Source organism: Anguilla rostrata, chromosome 9, assembly GCF_018555375.3.
Source record: "Anguilla rostrata isolate EN2019 chromosome 9, ASM1855537v3, whole genome shotgun sequence".
NCBI classification, from domain to species: Eukaryota; Metazoa; Chordata; class Actinopteri; order Anguilliformes; family Anguillidae; genus Anguilla; species Anguilla rostrata.
The window spans coordinates 43,663,974-43,680,582 of NC_057941.1; the positions used below are offsets into that span (position 1 = coordinate 43,663,974).

At 45.8% G+C, this 16,609-nt stretch overlaps 1 protein-coding gene across 1 annotated transcript in view; it reads left to right on the forward strand.

Moving 5' to 3' along the window:
- Positions 1–16,609, forward strand: part of auts2a (activator of transcription and developmental regulator AUTS2 a) — a 554,127-nt gene that overhangs the window by 21,286 nt on the left and 516,232 nt on the right. Inside the window, 1 exon segment of the mRNA XM_064352323.1 lies at positions 9,975–10,078. The gene's annotated coding sequence lies outside the window, so the exon portion shown is untranslated.

A 16,609-nucleotide genomic window follows, 5' to 3' on the forward strand; every position in this document is an offset into this window, starting at 1 on the left:
CGGCCGTGAAGTCATTGTTTAAAACCGCAAAACAAATCCCCCAGATTCGCAGGGGCTAGGAGGTAATCCCCGACGGGCCCTTCTTTCCCGAGCGCGAACAGAGCTTTTCCGCTTATCGAAACGAAGCGGAGGAATCACTTGTAAACAGGCGCGCATTACCGCGGCCGTCCCGAGCGAAACGCACCTGGTGTTCCGTCGTCGCCGCGGCGATCCGTGAGGCGAATTCCGTCTCGTTCGCGAAAGGAAACCCGACGCGAACGCTCTCACCTCGTTTAAAACGGCCAATCTCTCCGCAGCTCGGAAACGAGCGCCGGTGTTTCCTGAGTCGACCCGCCGGTGATTTTTTTCTGGGGAAATGGACGGCGGGAGTTTTACAGGCCGCCAGCGCTACCAGGACGTCCTGTCGACAGCGCGCTGCGGTCTCCGGGACGACGATGGCGGGAGCGCTCCCCGCTTCCTGTGCGTCACCGCGGGGACGGCGCTGCTGGGGCGGCCGGGACGCCGGGGCGCCGGGGCGCGTTTTTAAAATCACAGGAGGAGGGGAAGAATGGAGGGGGAGAGGAAGAAGGGAGAGAAACAGATGGGCTCTGCGGCGCGGCTCATCAAAGTGGATCAGATGAAAGCCGGGCTCCCGTGCGCTCTCACCTATCCGAATGGCGGCATATGCTGCTGTTTCCTCTCCGCGCGAATGTGACGCCCAGCAGATGGCGGCGGCGCGGACGGTCTATCGGCGGCGTGCGGGGGGCTCTCTCACCTCCCCGTGCTGATGCCCACGGCGGGCCACCTGGGGGGGGGGGGTGCGGACAGGCCCTCGAGGCCGTGTGGTGCAGCAGCAGCATGCCAGATGCTGTGCTTTTTGCATAAACACAGGACAGTGATGAGGGGAGGATGAGGCCCAAGCGCTGTCTGCTGTCACCCCGCCAGCACCCCACACTGCTCAACATGCTCTGCGGCCCAACACACACTGCAGCTTAACACACACTGCGGCCCAACACGCTCTGCAGCTCAACACACACTTCACCATAACACACACTGCGGCTCAACATACACTGCGGCTCAACACACACTTCACCTTAACACACACTGCGGCCCAACACACACTGCAGCTCAACACACACTTCACCTTAACACACACTGCGGCTCAACATACACTGCGGCTCAACACACACTTCACCTTAACACACACTGCGGCCCAACACACACTGCGGCTTAACACACACTGCGGCCCAACACACACTGCAGCTCAACACACACTTCACCTTAACACACACTGCGGCCCAACACACTGCAGCTCAACACACACTTCACCTTAACACACACTGCGGCCCAACACACACTGCAGCTCAACACACACTTCACCTTAACACGTGCTACGGCTCAACACACACTGCAGCTCAACACACACTTCACCTTAACACACACTGCGGCCCAACACACACTGCAGCTCAACACACACTTCACCTTAACACACACTGCGGCCCAACACACACTGCAGCTCAACACACACTTCACCTTAACACGTGCTTCGACTCAACACACACTGCAGCTCAACACACACTTCACCTTAACACACACTGCGGCCCAACACACACTGCAGCTCAACACACACTTCACCTTAACACGTGCTTCGACTCAACACACACTGCAGCCAGACATGAACCGCCGCTCAATGTGTGGCAAATTGGAATCTGCTCGGTTAATTGAAATTTTTGTTCTTAAAGAGCTGATTCTAATGGTGAAATATACATATACGATACTGAGAGAGAACTGCATAAATTCCCTGAGCCTCTCTAACTGTGGCTTCTGCAATTTGCTGATAATTGTCATTACTGCTCACCAAATGAAACTGCTTGTGATGCGTACTCCGTGTGTATAGCAACATGGGTATTTTATTTGCATGTTTTCAAAATTGTTATAAGTTAACAATAAGCCCCTTCCTTCAAACAATTCCACATTCCCTTTTGTAGACTTGCTCACACAAATTCTTCAATAATTTTTTTAAACATGAAGGAGAGCCCCTCGTTCTTCCAAAGAATCGACAAAAGTTTTACAGAACAATGATCAAGGCCGTCAAGGTCAACCTGACTTTGTCACGGAAAAAAAAGATCATTTGCAGTCATTGAAGTCAGTTAGCAGAATTAATTAATTAATCTTAAAAAATATAAAAAGTAGCGAACCGTGAAATCCCTTGCCGGGGAGATCATATATAAATTAATAATGAGGAAATAATAGATCAAAGGGGATCCATCTGTTTCAGAAGGAGCTGGATGACTGATGTTTATAAGTGACAGAGGAAAGAACACAGAATTGATGGCGCATGCAGCTCAGGACGAACAGAGATAAACGAATCTCCAGAAAAGCTGCAGAAAATTGTCAACACTGATAAATATACGGCCGGGAGGCTTGTGCGGTCTTAACAAATGGCATCCCTGTCAGGCCGTGCCTCCCGAGGGCTGGTATTGCCCCCCCCCCAGCCCCCCCAAAAAAAAGAGGCAAGAGGGACGCTGAATGCATTTCCCAAATCAATTAAAAACGACCTAAACCTGTCACTCAAAGACAATTACTGTCATAAATATGCTGCTTGAAACTGCCAATAAATTAGCCTAGTTTTATTGCTGCGTTCCGTTGTAATTCATGTTTGGGAAATTTCGTGTCGTTTTTGCCGCACTAAGTGACGGTTTTGAGCTCGGTTCTGGAACGTGAGCCAAATGTATTGAGGTTCAACAAAAAAAAAAAAAACCCTTAATGAAATGAAATGACACCATCTGTGCGCGATTTGTAAAGAAAATATTTCCCTGCTTTTCTTATCCAAATTTATTTATTTATTTATTCGTTAATTTATTCATTTATTTGTGCTCAGTTCCAGGAACCTGGCAAAGACTCTGGGAATTTTTCCCCCCCAAATTACGTGCTACGTTACAATGATCCCTCTGTTCTGTTCGTCTGTACTCCACTCCACTCAGGCGGATTATTTTCCCTTGAAATTATTTCCGTGATCCAAGGATAGCCAATCTGTCCCTGCCGTGTTTCAACCTTTGCTTCATGGCAGGCTCCACTGAGCCAGCGAGAGGGGGAATTATATTTGTGCAGCGTGCTTCTCAAAAAGCTCTCTGTTTCCTTTGGCAACACACCACTGTGTGCTTTTCCCCTTATATTAACTGTCTCCTGGGTTTTCTAACTTTTTCTTGGAGCCTTTGGTGGAGTTTAACAAGGTGGCTTTTTTTTTTTCATCAACATAATTCAGTTTCCAGACATTGGAGAGACCTTTTGGCTGCCGCACTGCAGTCTCTGGCCTTGGAATCGCAGTGTTCTTTCCACAGGGAGTGTATTCGATGCCAAGTCCTGCACTATTCTACACTGTTCCCTCTGTCGGAAAGGAGGGGGAGACATAAACCAAACGGTTCTATATGCTCTGGTATTGACCTGTCCGCCTACGTTTCTGCCAAGTCATGGATATTCATTTGAGGCTCCACTGTAGAAACTGGAAAGTAGAATATAGGCTACTATGCAGTAAAGCTATCTTTGATTATCTAGGCCCACATCAGGTACGGCCATGTTCCCTGTACCAGCCACCTGCCCTCAACAGTGTGTCATCCCTGCACCACATTTGCTGTTAATAAGCAACACGAGTGACATCGGCAGACAAAAGAGGCATCACCAGGTGGATAACAATGGCGGATATCTGACAACGTGAACGCAGCACATTTAACAAACACGATGCAAACGACAAAAAAAGACATCTGTCAACAGTCAAGATTCCCATATCTCACTTCCTCTGACAGTGAGGAGACTGCTCAATTTGTCCATTGAGGGAAATGTAGGCCTCTCTGAGAGTATCATTTTTAATGTACCCAATTTGAACAGCAGATGATTCTTCTCTCTTCTTGGCAATCATCCCGAGAGTAAATAAATAGAAAAATGAAATAAAAAATTTAAGACAAGCAAAAACAAAGATCGAATCGACTATGAATACTAATTTTCCCTTCTCTATCTTTCTCTCTCTCTCTCTCTCTCTAACTCTCTCTCTCTCTCCGTTGCTCCGCAGCCAACTGTTCTTTATCATTCCTGACACTTTGTTCTATTTTGGGAGATTTGTTGCGGGAGTTTGATGCATAATGGATGCCAGCTGAGCAGGCGCGTCTCGCGGGGGGTGACGCGGGCGAGCCGGGGACCGGGCCGCGCCGCTGATTGCCTCTTATTGGGCGCAGCTGCCGGCGGGACGCGGCTTGAGGGAGCTCGCCGCGTGCCGCCGCCTCCTCGGGGGAACGCGGCGCCGCCCGCCGACAGGGCCCGGCGCTGTCCCGCGCGCTAAGCCTAACAGACAGATACCAGACGAAAAACCGCTGTCAGCCTTGTTCCCGTGATTTGTCTGCCGCGACTCACTTTTCTAGTTAATTTAACTTCCACCGGTTCCCCCCCCCGTGCGCGTGCGTGCGTACATGCAAGCAAAACGCGAACAGGAGCAACGGGCTCTCTCTCTCCTAGAAGTGGAAATAAGTGGTATGAGCAGCTGCGTTGTGAACAGCAGTTTACATTTAAAAAAATTAATAAATTGTTACCTGATTGGCCTACAGCATGATAGAATGCATTTTTCTGAACTTAGTTACATGTTGCATTTAAGATTTTTAAACTACATTTTTAAACTGACAAACACCTGTAAGACAAGGAATTATAGCCAGTTTTTTTAGTTGATTTAATATGTAGTATGATTGAGTATGCTTGTGGTTACTTTCCCAGCCGTGTCTGAGCTTCCTGCAGGGCCAAATATTGTGGTCGTATTTGCTGGGGTTCATGATTCCATTGACCTTAGCAAGAGCCCCAGGACCTGTAGATACAAAACAAGCCAATAACATCAAAGATTCACTGGCATATTTCTCCATAGGCACAATGTCCTTATGAACATACAGTTTTCATGTTTTCAATATTTTTTCTGGATGTTGTGTTTTATAAATTCAGCAGCTCTGGAAATGCAAAACCATGTTAATTGCTCTCGCTAAAATCATTGCTTATAAATATTTACAAATGACGAGTAAGCAAATCATATATTCATAAAATTTTATGAGCTTTTTAGCCTTAAGGGGCAGGATTCGATCAAATGTTACTGCAAAAATCATCTTTGTCTTATAATAATCTCATTGCCCACTGTGTGAAAGTTAATTGTTCACCATGAAGTAGTTCCACCCCCCCCAAAGAAGGGTCACATTGGCCTTGTGCCCAGGCTGCTGGGATTGCAAATTTAAATAACTTGCAATAACTTGTAATGTCAGCCTCAGTTCTTTTAAATCTGTAAAGAAAACACATTATTAAACACAGTGCCCACAGGACGGAGAGCAAAGTTATCATTATTTTTTAATTTCTATATTTATATTTTAATTTTCTGGGGGTCAGACCGAACCCGAGGCTGAGTAATTTGTTTCCCCAGCTGTAAATCGGGATAATAATTAAGGTGAATGGCTGCGCAATACATCACCTTGGGCTTCCCTGTGTAAATTACGCGCAGGGCCTCTGTGTTAATATTTATTTCATCACTTTAATTCCGAGTCCTCACTTTGGAGTCACTGTATTAATCATACCTGCGGGGAGCGGGCGGCCGTTCCCAGCCTCTCTCCCTCCAGGCGGTAAACACGTTAACGCTCGAGCGGACGGACGCTTCTATGGTCCATGGACAGATTTATTCCTTTTTTCTGTACTGTTTTCCTGGCAGCCATTTTTACATCCCTCATCCTTCAAAGCTTTCCACAATTGTGTCCTTTCTTTATTTTTAATTTATTTTACGAATGAATTTTTTTTTTTTTTGCTCATGGCCGTATTTTCAGTATGGTCTAGCATAGCTGCAGTGTCGTGATACTTGTGCATCAGCTTTCCAGAATGGTCACAAAATGGTGCACCATAAATTTTCTTCCCAATCTCCAGTATTTGAAACGAACAAAACAAACATAGGATTAGGTAACTGCTTTGCTCAGAATTAGTTTAGCTAGACAGTAAACATAGCTCAGGTCAGTCACTGGGTTGCTTTTGACGTTTAGATTTTTAAATGACGTGTAAAGCAAGCAAACTAGCGACTCGGTAGCTGTCATCACTTGGCTACTGTAGCCGCACTTTATTTGCTTTATTTCCAACTCCCAGAAATGACGACTGCTTATGAGTCGTCTTTCACCAGCGGAGAAAAACAGATATATCCTTTGTTGAGTCAAATCTGTCTGTAAATGGTTGTGAATTGCCTGAGAAATGTATAAAACAGAAGTTGTTCAGATGCATTATGTTGAAGAAGTGGGTATTGCATTACAATGAAGAACACGTTTCAAAAATGATGTTTGACAGTGAGACAGGATTTCAGTTTCCTGTAACTGCCTTTATTTCCTGTGGTGCCCCACAGCCGGGGGGAGTAGAGGCCGAGGGCATTTTGGGAATTCTGGGGCTGCCCTCTCTCCTGGCTCGCCCTCATTTACACAGGCACCACACAGTTCCTGAGTCAAGAGAAAATACATTGTGTAATGCAGCTAATAATTTCCATAACCGAGTTTCTGGAACTGTTTAAATAATTCAATGAATATTTAATTTTTAATGATTTTTTTTTTTTTTGTGTGACATTGAAATACAATAATTGATTGTAGGTTTTTTCCCCAAAACATTTATGCGAGTCTTATAAAAACACACACGTGTCGTATACGTAATAATGCATTTGTTTGAAACGGGTCCGATTGAGGCAGAGCTTTCCTCCGAATAAAGCTATCGTGCTATCGTGCTGTGTTTATAAGTTCAGCACGCTGGGAAAATGGTGGAGAGGCCAATTAGGAGGGAAAAAGTGACTGCATCGGTATCGTGTGCACTGCAGTCATTGCTAATGGCCTATTAGCCTGCCAGCTTTCCTTGTAGCTGGCGGGAGAGAGCAGTCAATCAGTGTAGGCTGTGTGCATTCTCTGGCGGCTGTGCTCTCCCCAGACATTCCCACCCCAAGAAAAACTGACCTGTCGGAGGATGGAGATGGATTCGCCGGCCGCAAAATATTAACGGGATCGGGGAGTCGGGGGGGGGGGTAACGCCGCTTTTGCGGTTGCTATGGCGTTTCACCTGTCCCCGCTGCGCTCACAGCTTAGCCACTTAATTCTTCACAGTCTGGGCCTGTGCTAATCACAGCATTAGCAGAGTGCTGAGTGGATAATGGTAAGGACGGTTAAAAACAAACACTTGAGTATTTTAATGAAGGAATGCTCTCTCTCTCTCTTCTCTCCCTCCCCTCCTCCCTCTCTCGGCCACTTTGGTGCCGGGGGGGTGTGTGTGGGGGGGGGGGGGCACGTCGGGCGCGACCGTCGCCGCTGGTGTTCCGTCACCCGCACAATCCTCATGAACTGCGGCCCTGATAAAAGAGTTATGTTCGGTGATGACAAGAATTGATTTCCAATTTCCTCCACAATGACTGCATCATTGCCAGCGACTCAGGCAATTTAGCCTACATTACTGCGGCGGCTGGGGGGCCGTAGATCAAGGTGACAGCTGTCTTCCCCTGGAAGGGTGCTTACTTTGACAAGAAATTGAAAGAGATATTTAGGCTGAGCGATTCTATCTGCGGCAGAGATCCAGGAAATAGACCCTGCTCTTTAGAGAATTGTTCAGCGGTTCCCCCGGAAAAAGGATCTTTTTTTTTTCTCTCTCTCTCTCTCTCTCTTTTTTTTTTTTTTTGTAATGCGTGTGGGCTGCTCGGAGAGTTCCTTTCATCTCGCCCTGTGCCTTGTTTTGAAGTGCGATGGATTCCTGTGTGCTGGGAATTGGAAGCCATTAGTATGAGGAAAACGTGTTTTGTATTTTTTTTTTCCTCTTTGATTTCACCCCCCCCCCCCCCCCCCCTTCTCCACCTCACTCAACTTTTGCACACTCGCGCGTCAAAGTGCATTCTGTTTGAAGTGGTCTTTGCATGGAGGCGAAGGACCACAACATATCCCTCCTCCCATATTCACTTCTGGGAGAAAAAGAGGAGCCCATTGATTTATTCATAGACATGGCGGTGTCCTCTGTAATACCTTGTTAGAAGACCCATTAAGCTCGCTATTACTTGTCCGCGGCTTATCGATCCGAGATGGATTTCCTGAAAGCTCACTGAAAAATCAGATAGACATTCGAGTGGAACGCACCCATGAATTTCTATCAGTGCTTACTCACATTTTTCAGACCGCATTGTACTGAAGCGAGCAGCTTCGTATCTCTCTCAGACAAAGAGGAGAGTAAAAAGTGGTGCGTCGTGGATGTGTCGTGCTTTTGAAATGTACGGCTTCAGGTTTGCTATCGTAGGATTATGATATCAGAATTTTATGGGGAAAAAGTAGTTCCGGTTTACAATCCAAATCTGAAGTTTGTGCTGAATTACTGGCCTGTGTTTCAACAGGACGTGGGTGCGGATTGACCAAGCATCTTTCACATCAGTTAACATATATACTTTATTTTTAATCGGTCTTTATTGGGAAACTACTATTTGCTTTGCTTCACATTAAAATTATATATTTTAAAATTCACAAACTAGAAGTGTCAGGTGTGTTTTTGTCATATCAGCATAATATCATGGTTAGTAATTGCTCATGGAAAATATTCAGTCAAGACACACAAACAATGTAAGAATTGATATGTTCCCAAGAACAAGGACTGAAAATCCTTCAGTTAAAAAATACAAACTTTCATATTAATGTTGGGCTAATGTAGTGCTCTCTCTAATAGTGATATATGTGGCTGTTGTCTCAAAGATCATTTTTCTGAGAAAATCTATACGCAAATATGTTTAAGAGCATTGCTATTGTGGTTAGACCTGGCCTTCAGAGGAAAGCAAATGTTAAAGAATATTCTGAATCTTGTCTTTCCGGTACATTCATCCAGTAAAATGTTATATATGGAACATAAATACACATTACATTTCTTGTACTGTATGTATACAGGGACAAGAACATAAGGTGAAATTACATTTGCAATTAAATTAAACATCTACATGCATCTGATCAATGAATGTGTTCCTGATATAACAGATCATCAATTATCAGCACCAGTCCTACATCAGAGTAAATGTACACTACAGTACAGTACTAGAGGCCAAAGCTTTGGCTGTAGTTGGTTTTTTTTCTTCATTTTTTATAGCAGTCACAGAAATGTCATTGTCATTGTTTCCGCCTTTCCTGCAATTGCTATACACACTTAAATAAGAACATTGGCACAAAGAATCACATTTCCCCTTCCTGAGAGACTGCTGAAGCAGCTTTTTCACAGGCAGTACTTAGTGTCTGGGCCACAGTGGGGCAATTTTGGAGCAAACCTGTTGCATATGGATGGGAGCCTTGTATATAATGGAAAAACTGAAATATCAACAGGATTTAATGTTTTAAATTACCACATTATATTTTAATCGAATTGACCGCATCACAGAAAAAACATTGCTGCAAATATTTCAGCGTTATTCTTTGACTTATTACGATCGTTGCAGATCTTTCAAAATCATGCCCGACGTAGGAGTACGTTATTGAGCTTCCTACCGCCCAAAAGAAATGCTAATATCAGAATGGAGTGGGAGATGCAAGTCTCGACTCGAGGGGAAACGTGGTAAAAATAGTGATCCGTAATGAAAGCACGCTGAGGCTTAATCTCGCCCTTCGCTGGCGGCATCGAAGCTGAAAAGGCCAAGCTATCGAAAATACGAGGAGTCGCGTCGGTCAAGTGTATGCATCGCGCCGGTGAGTTCTAACACACTTTCGGGGGGGAAAGGTTGAATGGCCTTTAAATAGAGCAGGGCTTTACACGTAATGAGAAACAGAAGATTGGAAAGATCTTCGCATTGAAGAAAGAAAGAAAAAAAAAATATCACTGCATCTTGGCGAAGGCAATACAGAGCAACATCAAAGATATAAACAACCTCATTGTTGTTTTTTTATTCTCCCCCTTTTTTTAACCTTTCTGCAACCAATTCAGAATTTCCAATCCGTCTCTCTCTCTCAATGCAGGAGCCCTTATGGAATCGGAGCAGGGTCAGACCTGGGTCAGACCTGGGACAGCCGCACATGGAAAACTCCTCCAGCTCCATGGAGTCTTTATTACACACCATCAGGTAAGAAGTGCACTCATACGGAACCTGGCCTTTGCTCCAGTCCTTATTGATCCTTTTGTGGTTGCCCCATTGAGCTCTATCAAGGACCAGTACCATCTTCCTGTTCTTCGAGCTGAAGGACCGAAACACACCGTGTAGCTGACTATGGACCTGATTGACTAAGACCTCCAGCACATGCGAAACCTTGTAGCATATGCAAAACCAGTAACATCACCAATGATTGGTCATGGTATTTGTTTTGCACCAATCGTTGATTGTGTTATTAGTTTCGTGTATGCTAGAAGGTTTTGCATGTGCTGAAGGCCTTAGTTGATCAGGTCCTGTGCATACCCTGTCAAATCAATCTGTACATGTCTGCTCCATCACACAGTGTCTTCTTTCACTGGCTGTTGCTGCTGCCATCAAAACCAATTGAACAAGCCAGGGAACCATCTACAAGCATTAAATAGTCAGGGCTCAGACCTGAATTTAAGTTGCAATAAAAAAAATTCATAACCGTGCACGGACTTTGTGTCCTGTCTCCCCCATTGCCTCAGTCCAAGCTCTTTAATCAGCTACAGCACAATGATTCATTTATTCATGAGGAAGCCAGGGGTACTCTCCACTTTCAGACACTTACATTCTACTGAGGCAAAGACAAACTGCAGGGGACTAAAAGGCACGTGAGTGTTCACTGAACTGCAAGACCGAGAGTTATTTGAGAGGAAGCGAAAGGGGATTCCACAAGATTACTTTAAACCATGAAAGTACTCCACATGAGAAAGACAAACTGTGGAAAAACTTGCCCCTCCATGACAAATACTGCTCAGAAATTCACAACTTTAAGACATCCACGCTCCAAGTACAGATACAACTATCCAGTCCTGCGTACTTTATTTTTGAGGTTCCAATCTCAATGCAGGAGTTTGGCAATGGAAAAACTTCGTTTATATTATCTTCGTTCATATTATCCTGTTGTGTCACAGTGGAAAACCTTGGGTGGAAGTGAGGGAGTGCATCTCTGGTGGTGGAGCAGTTATCTGGTGGAAGGGAGAGAGTGCATCTCTGGAGGTGGAGCAGTTATCTGGTGGAAGGGAGAGAGTGCATCTCTGGTGGTGGAGCAGTTATCTGGTGGAAGGGAGAGAGTGCATCTCTGGTGGTGGAGCAGTTATCAGGTGGAAGGGAGAGAGTGCATCTCTGGTGGTGGAGCAGTTATCTGGTGGAAGGGAGAGAGTGCATCTCTGGTGGTGGAGCAGTTATCTGGTGGAAGGGAGAGAGTGCATCTCTGGTGGTGGAGCAGTTATCTGGTGGAAGGGAGAGAGTGCATCTCTGGTGGGGGAGTGGTTATCTGGTGGAAGGGAGAGAGTGCATCTCTGGTGGTGGAGCGGTTATCTGGTGGAAGGGAGAGAGTGCATCTCTGGTGGTGGAGCAGTTATCTGGTGGAAGGGAGAGAGTGCATCTCTGGTGGTGGAGCAGTTATCAGGTGGAAGGGAGAGCGTGCATCTCTGGTGGTGGAGCAGTTATCAGGTGGGAGGGGGGCGGCGCTTGTCAAACCGCGTGCCCTGGGTGCGCTCCGACGGGACAGGCCGTGAGGAGCCAGCAGCTGTCAGTGGCGGGCGGAGTGCGCTCCCTTCAGCTCGCCGCTTTGACACAAACTGCAGGCAGCGGGCGAGGTGCGCCGAAAAGCCCCTCAACCGGCGTCCTGTCCATCTGCCCGGGCAATCTCAGCTCCGCAGTCTGTCCGCCCCGCACACAGATACCGAAATCCTGCTCCGTGGGCATCACAGCGGATGATTAGGGCCCAGGTTTGGCAGATCTGGGGCTGCAGATTAGCTCGCCCCCCCAACCCTTCTTTTAATTGAATGTCACAGACTGCAGTCTCGCGATGGGACGTCCTGATCTTTTTTTCTCTCAGCTGCATGTCCAGTGTGCTGCATGGTATCTCTGCACCTGCCTGTGTCACTGCTGAGGGGGGCGGACCGTGCTCTGCTACGTGGACCGTGCTGTGCTACGTGGACCGTGCTCTGCTACGTGGACCGCGCCGCGGAAAAATTGCATTTCGCGCGACCGTGTCGCCGTGTTCTCTTTTCGTATCACATTTTTCCTTATAATTTTAGGCATTCTGGGAATTTTTCTTCTGGAGCAATGCTGAAGAAGGTGGGAGGGTTGGGGGGTGGTGGAGCGGGAATGAGTGGCATCCCAAATCGACTCTTGACTGAACCTCCAGGTGGGAGGGGGAAGGAGCAAAGGGCAGAGGTCATGTGAAACTAAAGCCCCTTTCACAGATGCATCTTAACCTGTAAATGTAAATGGCCTTGTGTGTGAACTGAGCCTATTCTCAATAGACTCACCAGACTCGACTCAATTTTCCATGTAAGATGTTAAGGCAATATTTTGGATCAGGACCTGGTAAGATTTTTGGAGATCTTCCAGCGCTAGTGTGAACAAAAGCAGCAACATTCCCAGATAAAGCATGCCAACAGTTACAACATTCTTACGCAAGACCTTTCGTTGCTGGCACAATTTCTTTAACAAATTATTTACTGAATCTACCCTCTCAACAATTCTTGCACAAATATGAACCCTTGTACGTAGGCAACTGGAACTGCATTGTGTGAATTTGTGAGTGAAATTTTAACTTGGGTAAAAAGTGTTTTTGTTGCATTTTACTGAAAACAACTCCGCATGTACAGTGCTATTCATAATGTTTGGGACAAAGGCATTTTTTTATCTTGATTTGGCTCTGCACTCCATTATTTTAGATTTGTAACAATTCACGCACGGTCAAAGTGCAAGTTCTCAGCTTTTACTCTACTCTACTTAAGGGGAGTTACTCCAGAGCAGTTTCTGGGTGCGGCCTACTCTGTTCCAGACACACACACTTGTTTCATTCAGCACTTGTGTCTTTTCAGCAGACACTGCAGGCTCCTATATTAACCGTTTCTGTGGATATATTTTTATCATCAGATCTGACATTCAGAACAAATGAGGGCCCATTTATCTGCTGTAACATGACACTCTGAAGGTTTTTAATCAAAGCCCAGCTCTTCACTTTGACAAATGGCTCGCTCTCGGTGTTTTGGAGCCGAATCCGATTTGGTTCTGAGCTTCCAACTGTCCCCAAGTCCTGTGGGAGAACACAGAACATTCCTTGGCCCGGGTTTCCCAGGCAACCTCGCGTGTGCGCCCAGGACAGTTCCAGATGTGCGGGCAGTGGCGATGGCTAATGAATGCAAATGTTGTTCCGCCGATGAAGAGGAAGCATTCGTGGGAGAAACGTTAGCCGCATGATCAAAGGCTGAGCGGCGGGCGATAAGACTTTAATTAAATACAGCACGCATGGACCTTATCGTACAAAATCAGCAGTGTTCCTCCACTGACGTACAAAATGCCTGTTTAGGTTCAGATAGCTTTTCGACAAAACCCGTGTCTCAAATGATAATATAATTTACTGTGTTTCCAGCAACAATAGAGAGCCTGGCCCCATAAGGGTTTGGAAGAGTAAGCTTGCGGCAAGCCAGCAGTGTGACATTAAAGTGTACCCACATCTTATAGAGATGGGGGCGACATAGCTCAGGAGGTGAGACCGATTGTCTGGCAGTCGGAGGGTTGCCGGTTCAAACCCCCCCCTGGGCATGTCGAAGTGTCCTTGAGCAAGACACCTAACCCCTAACTGCTCTGGCGAATGAGAGGCATCAATTGTAAAGCGCTTTGGATAAAAGCGCTATATAAATGCAGTCCATTTACCATTTACCATTAGATTCATCTGTGAACAACTGTGTGACTGGCTGATGAAGAGCTCATAGTACTCTGATACTACATGAAGCCTCGCAAGGTTGAATGCTTCTTTTTATATTTATACATTGTAATTAAGGTTAGCATTTCCATTTAATAATGTTAAAGGTTAAGTACTGCTTTCAGTTTTTTTTTTATTATGTCTTTATTCTAAATTAAACATTGAATGGGTAGATATAATGAAAAATATATATTTTTCATTACTTATATATCTACCAGGAAAGCAGGCGCTCCCATTAAAGCCTAATTTGACCGAAGGTCAGTTGATGATCTTTTAGAGTAGGATTTTTACATTTAGACACAAAAACGTGAAATTGAGTTTGTCTGCTTATGATGTCTTAAACATTTTTTTTTTTTACAGCAGACTATAAATAATTTCTATAATAATAATTTGTTCCAGCTTATTTTTTGGAACCCTCTGGAATTCTGAACATTGCGTAGGAATTAAAATAAATCATGCTGTGGTAATCAAGTACACAGGGATTCTTGCTTCGTCAAGACGATTTGTTCGACTATAATGAAGTTGATCAAATTCAGGCGGCTGACTCTGAGGATCCAAATGATATTTAAATGTGGAAAAGAAAAAGCTTTCGTCTGCAGAAAAGATTTAGAGGGGTGACCTTTGTTGAAATCCCTGCGGTGTGAGCTGTGATAAATATTCCTACCTTGCTGCTGTGGACACCAGAGCAACCCCCGCCCCCCCACCCCACCCCCCACCCCCAAGCTCATCTCTGTGGGCTCCCTGTCTCAGATGGACAGGCCTGGCAGGCAGCCAGTGGGCCCAGGGGCCTGGACAGCAGCTGCTGGACCCGGGGGGGGGGGGTGTCTCTGACCCACTTTTCCTGCAGCAGAGGGCTGCAGACGAGCTCCTGAGGACACCAGTACCTCAGCCTGCGGGCCCTGAGTCTCTGAGTCCCGAGTCCCGAGTCCCGAGTCCCGAGTCCCGAGTCCCGAGTCCCCGAGTCCCGAGTCCCCAGTCCCCAGTCCCGAGTCCCCGAGTCCCGAGTCCCCGAGTCCCCGAGTCCCCAGTCCCCCAGTCCCCCAGTCCCCAGTCCCCAGTCCCCCAGTCCCCCAGTCCCCCAGTCCCCCAGTCTCTCAGTCTCTCAGTCTCTGAGTCCTGAGTCCCTGAGTCCTGAGTCCTGAGCAACAGTACATGATGTTTTAATGCATTTGTGACCTTTTTACTCACATCAACACTGTAATACAGAAGTTATAACAAAAAATCAATTTAAATAATCCATATATGAAGTAATATTATTATTGTATTATGAATGTTGATTTTTTAGCCAAGTTCATTAGATAAATTCATTTTCTATGCCAAAAATGGGAAAATATTGATAAAGGTCCAGTGCCTAATTAATAAGTGACGTGTTTGTGCATGTCAGTTGTGAATGGTTTGGCTGCTTGTCATTTGTAAACATTGGATTTACAAGGAAACTGAAAAAAATGGCATGAAAATGATGCTGAATGTTGTGATATGCCTGACAAGTGACAAATGCATTCTGTGTTTTGACAGTGTGTTTTGACGTGTGAATTTAAATGCATTTTAAGTTTAAAGAAAAAAAGAAAAGAAAATTCTCTTGAACTTATTGCCTATGGTTTGCTATATTACGTAAGTGATTAAGAAAAATTGTAAAAAATGTTCTAGTGTTATTAAAAACAATTAGTACAGGCAAAATACACATGCATATCATATCCAAGAAATTAGTTAGAATGAAATGCAACAAAATATTCTCGAAATATTCTGGTTGGAGCAAATTATATTCTTTTTCCTTTACACCAGTGGTTCTCAACTCGGGCCAGAAAGGGCCGGTGTGGGTGCAGGCTTTTGTTCCAACCAAGCAGTTACACACCTGATACTACCAATCAACCTTTGGAGTCTTTACTAAGGACCTTGATTAGTAGTATCAGGTGTGTAACTGCTTGGTTGGAACAAAAGCCTGCACCCACACCGGCCCTTTCTGGCCCGAGTTGAGAACCACTGCTTTACACAGACACGCACACACATGCACGCACACACCTACACATACACACACCACGTTATTCTCTCATTGCTTAAATTTGTGTCCCAGGCTGTACTCGGTTTGAGAGCCCAGAGAAATGCCGCATTACAGTTCAAGGGGGAGCTGCTCTCCCAGCGAGGGGTGTGTGAAATGGGTTTGCATTACTGTGAACCGGGGGGGGGGGGGGAGCCCGTGTGTGAACCGCGTGAACGTCTGCGCTTTGCTGCACGCCGGCCTCAGCACCAGCACCGGAGGGCTGCAGGCTGACTCTGCCCCAACGCTTGTACAGGCTATGAATTTTGATGGGAGCGAAAATCCATCTGCTGGAAAGCGCTTTTATGGGATTGCTTCGGAGGGCGATAAGTAGAGGGAGTTTTATAAGTCTTGCAAAACTATTGATTCGCTGCGCCATGATATTTCTCCGGCTGAAAAAAAAAAAACTTGTCTAGTCAAGGCCCCCCCCCCCCCCCTTTTTTTTTTTTTTTGCGTAGGCTAGCTCGCCCGAGCCCCGACAGAGACGAGATGCGGGGCGAGATGAATGCTTAAGTGCCGAACGAAAACGCCGCAATAGCCGGGAAAATCGCGTTTTTATGTGGAGCCGCCGACTAAAAAAGAAACGATTCGCCGCTTGTAAAGCACTCCGTCTCCTCCTTGCATGAGAAGAAATCTCATTTCACAATGTATTGACACTTTCAGTTTGAGCATTCATCTAGTGGAGGAAAAATAAGGTGAATATGATAAAATGTATTAGAGA